Below are 7,122 nucleotides of genomic sequence, written 5' to 3'. Positions count from 1 at the left end.
ATGCATATTACATTTTCTTTTTATTTATCCTGAAGGTGTTTATGTTGCTGTTTATCCAGCGATAACTAGGAATACAAATCTGGTAGGCAGAAAGAGGGCTACACCATGTGGGCATACACAAAGCTTATTGAAATAGCACATGCTTGCATACAGTATACAGGCAGGAAAGTAAATCTTCACACAAGGGCAAGAAAGTCAATCTTAAACAGTTTAAGCAGAATACAGATGATGAGAATTTACTTTAAGTCAGTTAGCAGAAAGAATTAATCCTTGACAACAAAGGTGAGGTAACTCTAGTGATCAAAGATTACTGAGAGTAAGCAAGGCACAGATGACCTACGTTAGACACACAAAGGGAGTCTAGAGGCCTTGTTCTATGGGATGAATAGGCGGGGCAAAACCTTCACTTTAGACTTGATGCTTGGCGTGGGACTTTTGCCCTGACTTGGAAGGGGCGTTCCCCTTTTCTGTGCCCAAGGGAATGCATGCGGGCATATTGCATCCTCATGGCACCCAGGACCTCAGATGGGGGTCACAAACGTTCATGCTTTCAAGAGTTGTTAATACAATATCTCTTGATCAATGTCACTCAGGTCGACATACTCATTCATCCCTCCCCTACTTATCCTTTGGCTTTTCTTAATTTTGTAAGGTATACATTGGATTTCAGACTGCATTTTCCTCTTCTTTTATTGTCTTTCTCTTTAACCCAACTGCATGCTTTTCAAGTACCCACCTCCTGGTACAAATTTTGCAAATCTGATTCCCACCAACTTTTGTACCTACTCTACTTAATTTTTGTCAGTTAGTCCTTCTGCCTACTAAGAGGAGAAGTATCATAATACCGTAATACAAAGATGGAAGTTGAGTTGTAGTTCTTTGCATTATAGTGATTGATACAAGCTGAGATATCTTTTTTTTTTTTTTTGGGTCCGGTCATGGGGCCTGAACTCTGGGCCTGGGCGCTGTCCCTCAGCTCTTCAGCTCAAGGCTAGCGCTCTACCACTTGAGCCACAGCACCACTTCCAGCTTTTTTCTTTTTGCTTATGTGGTGCTGAGGAATCGAACCCAGGGCCTCAGGCATGCAAGGCAAGCGCTCTACCACTGAGCCACCTTCCCAGCCCTAAGCTGAGATATCTTAATCCTTAATTATGTAATTTTTTAAACTGTGGTACAGAGGTCAGGCACATATTCCTGAATTCAAGAAATAAGAACCCACTCATTTAATCATGGAAAAAACAGACCCCTTTTACTTGGGATTTCATTAAATATTCCAGAGTTTCAATCATTTCCACATTCTTTAACATCTTCACAGACTACCCTGTCTTTAGCTGACCGTGTAGATTACGGTATACTGAGGCAAGTTGACTGTTTTTGTAATTCACTAACACTGAGACTCAGGCATAGTTAAAAAACCCTTTGGACCTCTCATATCCCTTCTATACAATGGCAGAAATAAATCCATGCCTCTGTAATGTGGAGATTGATAGTTCTGACATGATAGCATTGTTAGCAGAAGGGAAGGATATCATATAGAAACTGCCTAGATCTTGGTATATGTAAGCCACATTTTCTTTGTCTATTCATCAACGGTAGTTCTTCCAGACTGCTTCCAGTTTGGCTCTTGGGTAAAGGGGTACAATTAAGATGGGTGTAATATAACCCTGTGCTCTCCTGACAAATTCCTTCAGAGTTCCAGAAGGATGGTGGAGAAGCTGGAGGCTAATCAAGCTCTCCTATAGAAAGCAGTTTCAATGTTCCAGCGAACAGTCCTAAGTCAGAGAATCACACCAAGTGTGCCATGACATTACAGAGAGTTAGTCCAGAGAGGGAAAATACAGGCAAGGAGACAGATCTGAGAACTGGCAAGCATCCGTGGCTGTGGCTGTGGTGGCGGCAGCAGTGGTGGTCCTAGCCGCCATACTTGCAACATTGAGAGTCTGGGACAAAGGTGTCAAACCCAGCAGATGAGCGGATTCTACTCAACACCAGCAAGAACTGACAAGGAGCAGACATCTACATCCTGCAGTTTGCAGACCAGAGATGACCCAGGAACCAAGACTCCAGTGTGAGTAGAAGCCTGACATTCTCACTCCTTTTCAGGGAGCAGAGGAGGGAAGGCCACCCCTCCCCATCCACTACTGAAGATCTCCATCTTTGATACTGACAAAGGCCTGGCTGAGCATCTAGCTCCAACTCAGGCCTTGGAAGAAAACTAGAGTCATTTAGCAGGTCACTGGAGCATAAAATGACCTGCCAGCCCATTTTAGGAAATGTCACCGAGCCTGGGCTGGCTGCCATCTCCAGGAGTGGCTTTCTTCACTGGGTAAACAGAGAAAGAGGCTGCCCCTCCCTACAGCAGCCTTGACAATCAATTGAAATTCAGTAACCATAAACCCTGACAATGGCTCTAGGCTGGGCTCTGTGAGTGTCTCAGAAGCTAGCCCCTCAAGGAAACGTTACTGTTTGCTGAAAGGCCTCAACTCTACCCAGAACCTAGCCTCATCACAGCATCTCCAAACTAGAGGCAACAGCCATCTCCTTCTTTTGTGATACTCAAAGCAGATCCCCCTCCCATTGAAATAGCCTGGGAGGAGGATCACAACTCTTGGGTAAAGCAGAGCATTTTTCTGCCTGCTCAGACAAACTGACTTAAGAAACCAACGAATCCACAGCAAAATCAAACACCACGAGCAGGCCAGAGACTCTAATAAGAGCCTGGTTACAGACACAAGGGAGACACAGGATGTTCCCATCCCCTCTAAAAATATCAAAGAAGTCTTTTTTTGTACCTTGAATAAAATTTTTTTCTAAAATATTTTTTAATTTTTCATTTTTAACTTTAGAAAAATTGTTTTCTATTAACTTTTTTTCTTCCCCTTATAATTTTTATTTTAGGGGTACATGTGTGTGAGCTTTTATCTTTTTTGTTTTTTTCAGTTTTTTTGTTTAGCTCTAGTGAACTTTTGATCTTTTTTTGTCTTTCTCATTCATTTCACCTTTTCTTTTCTTTTGTTCTTCTTTGCGTGACTTAATTGCTGTTCTGCTCGTCCTCACATACACCCAGAGTCCATTATTAGATCTTATTCCCCATTGTGTACACACTTAATCCAGAAATTTATTACTCAATTCAAAACTTCTAAGACTTAAATTCCTGAATAGCAGTACTACCTCTTTATACCTATATACATTTTAATCATTTTTATTTTTATATTTTTCACGTCTCCTTTATATCCCTCCCCTTCTCTCATTCTATCCACATTCTTCTCTGAATATTTCGTTTTCAAATTTGCATAACTTTTAAGTGTTGCAATTTTTAATTTCTAATTTTTGCTTTTCTATTTTTTCTTGTCTTTTTTTCTTTCCCTTTCTTTTTTTCTCTGTCTTCTTTCATTCTATTCAACCTATTTCCTGCTTTGAGATTAGGAGTTAGTTAACTCTCCCTCTGCCTTTCCACATCCCTCAATTCCTATTTCATCCACATCTCTCCTTAAATGTAATAATTTCTGATTTGCCAAATTCTTTTTTCGGGTTTGTAGCCCACTAATACATAATTGTTTAATGTTGAATAGATATATCTGATGAACTAGATTGTATCTGCAGACTATTGACTGTGCAACTACAGTCTTTGGTTGATGATTGCCTTAAGATAGTGTTCTAGCATAAAACGTGTTACTTTCATCCCTAATGGGCAGAGCAAGCTGGAAAAAAAGAAGAATAATGGCAAGTCCAGGTACCTCAACTCCCACTCATGATAATCAAGGGACAGATCAGATAATGAATAATCCAGAGGAGAGTTCCCAAATAGCTCTACAAACAGTGCTGGTAAACATGGAAATAAAAAGATTGAAAACTTGCAAAGGACTCTCTATGATCATGATAGGAAGAGAGAGGAGGCAAACCAAAGTTTCATATAGGAAAAAATTTGATACAGGATTTGCGTGAGCAGCTTCAGAGCACTCAAAGAGAAAGAAAGAAATTCGGTGAGAAAGCTGATCAGTCAAAGAGAAAGTCAGTAATGGCATGAGCAGACTGAGAACACTCAAAGAGAGTTACAGGAATTGCATGAACATGAGGAAGCTAATCAAAGAGAAATAGAGGAATTGAGAGAGCAGGATGAGAATACACAAAGATCACTAAAGGCATGCATGGAATCCATTAACAGAGAGCTGAAAGAAGTCAGGGACACCACAAAGGGAATGCTGAATGTAACCCAACAGTAGGAATGGGAGTCCAAGGAAACCATAACCAATCAACTAAGTGATTTGAGAATAAACACTGAACACCAAATTAAGGAAGTAAAGAAGTTCATACAACATTTAAAACAAAGCTACAACAAAGAATTTGAAGCCAGCCATCAAAGCTGACCAATTAGAAGGAAAATAAATAAAAAACAAAGTAGAAAGTCTTGACAGTAGGTTACACCATGCAGAAGTTCGAATCTCGGGGATTGAAGACAGCCTAGATATTATAGAGAAAGAACATACAACCATCCAAGACAAATCCAAGAAATATGATAGATCTATTCAACACTTGGAAGACACCATCAGAAGGCCTAATCTGAGGATAATGGGTGTAGAAGAGCACCTAGAAACAGAAGTTAATGGTCTAGGAAAATTGTTTCACAGGATCCTAGAAGAGGACTTCTCAAACACGCAAAAATATGGGCCTATTCAGATACAAGAAGCTTTTACAAGTTAAAATAGACCAGATCAGGATAGAACATCCCACCATCACTTTATATTTCTCACAGAATCAATTCAGACCAAGGAAAAGATCCTTAAAGCTATCAAGGAGAAAAGATCAATCACTTATAAAGGGAAACAAATTAGAATCACCTCAGATTTCTCAACAGAGACAATTAAGCAAGAAGAGCCTGGAATGATGAATGCCATGCCCTAAAGGCAAACAACTATCAGCCAAGAATACTGTACCCAGCTAAGTTCTCCTCATCACCGAAGGTCAAATTAAAACCTTCCATATGAAAGAAAAATTGAAACAATATATCTTCACCAAATGAGCCCTACAAAAGATTCTTAAAGTTGTCCTACACATAGAAAACCAACAAGAACACAATAAAGGCCACGAAACCGCATACAAACTGACAATCCAAGAACCATAGGAAGAATCCAGTTGCTGCAGCCTCCAACAAGGTGGATTAAATGGCAGGAACTCCCAAATACCTCTCAGTCCTCTCTCTCTACATAAACGGACTTAACTCTCCAATTAAGGGACATAGACTGTCTAGTTGGATTAAAAAGTCGGATCCTTCTATCTGCTTCCTTCAGGAGTCATATCTTGCCCATTAAAACAAACACATTTTCGATGTGAAAGGCTTGAACAAAATCTACCAAACACATGTCCCCCATAAACAGGTGGAGTTGTAATCCTAATATGAGATAAAATAGACTTCAAATTAAAATTCGTGACATGAGATAAAGAAAGTCGCTACATACTAATTAAGGGATCTCTCCTTCAGGAGGATATTACAATTCCAAATATATATTTGTCAAACAACGATGCACCCAAATTTATCCAAGATACACTACTATCCCTCAAATCCCACATAGATACAAAGGCATTAATTGTTGTGAACTTTAACACAACACTTTCCCCACTAGACAGATCAACTCAGCAAAACTCAACAGAAATCACAGATCTAAACAACTGCCTAGATCAACTAGATTTAACAGACATCTACCGAATATTTCACTCAGCAGCATCAGAATAACGCTTTTCTCAGCAGCACATGGTTCATTTTCCAAAATAGACCACATTTTAGGCCAGAAAGCAGACTTGTCCAAATTCAGAAACATTGAATTTATACCTTGCATTCTCTCAGACCACAAGGGAATAAAATTAGAACTCAACACCAAAAGCCACCAAAGAAAGTCCTGTAACACATGGAGGCTGAACAACACACTGCTGAATCACCAGCGGGTCATGGAAGTGATTAGAAAGAAATTCAAATGTTCATAATATTCAACAAAAAGGATCAAACAAATTACCAGCTCCTCTAGGACAGAGCAAAGGCAGTACTCAGATGCAAGATTATAGATCTGAGTTCCTACATCAACAAATTGTAGAGATCTGAAACCAGCAATTTAATGAGACATCTGATCCTACTTGAAAAAGAGCAGAAAGATAAACCCCGATGAAGGAGATATAAAGAAATAATTAAAATTAGATCCGAATTAAATGAATTAGAATCCAAAAAGAAGTATAGAACGAATCAACAAAACAAAAAGTTGGTTCTTCGAAAAAATTAACAAAATTGATAGACCCTTAGCAAATCTTCTCAGAAAAAGAAGAGAACACACCCAAATAAATAAACTCAGACATGATAATAGGAACATCACCACAGAATAAACCAAGATTCAGAACATTATAAGGGAATACTCCTCGCAAATACCTACATGCTGAAACTAAACCAAGATGAGTTATACCATCTTAACAGGCCCATATCAAGCATTGAAAAAGAAATAGAAATAAGTGTCCTCCCATCTAAGAAAAGGCCAGGACCAGATGGTTTTACAGCAGAATTCTACAAGGTCTTTAAAGGAGATCTCACACCAATACTCCTCCAACTCTTCAATGAAATTGAAAGAGAAAGTTCACTACCGAACTCATTCTATGAAGCCATCATAACCCTCATCCCCAAACCAGGCAGGGACTCATCAAAGAAAGAGAACTATAGACCCTTTTCTTTGATGAACATTGATGGAAAATATCTCAAAAAATTTTGGCCAATCGACTTCAAAAATTCATCCAAGAAATCATACAACACTTGAAAAAGGAAATCAAAACACAGCTTAGAAAGTGGCAAAAACTCCCATGTTTTTGGATTGGAAAGACCAAGATTGGGAAAATGGCAATACTTCCTAAGGCTATCTACAAATTCAATGTGATACCTATCAAAATTCCAGCCTCATTCTTCAAGGAAATAGGAGAGGGAATCCTGAAATTCATATGGAACAATAAAAGACTCTGAATAGTGCTGGAGGAATTTGGTATTGACCAAATTTCAACCACTACAATAAAGCCGTAGTAATCACAACAGCTTGTTACTAGCACAAGAACAGACCTCAGGACCAATGGAATAGAATTGAAAACCCAGAAATG

This window comes from Dipodomys merriami, unplaced genomic scaffold (assembly GCF_024711535.1).
Source record: "Dipodomys merriami isolate MVZ:Mamm:240054 unplaced genomic scaffold, mDipMer1.0.p SCAF_175, whole genome shotgun sequence".
Classification (NCBI taxonomy): domain Eukaryota; kingdom Metazoa; phylum Chordata; class Mammalia; order Rodentia; family Heteromyidae; genus Dipodomys; species Dipodomys merriami.
The sequence above is the reverse complement of the archived record's forward strand: the minus strand, read 5'-3'. Positions refer to the sequence as shown.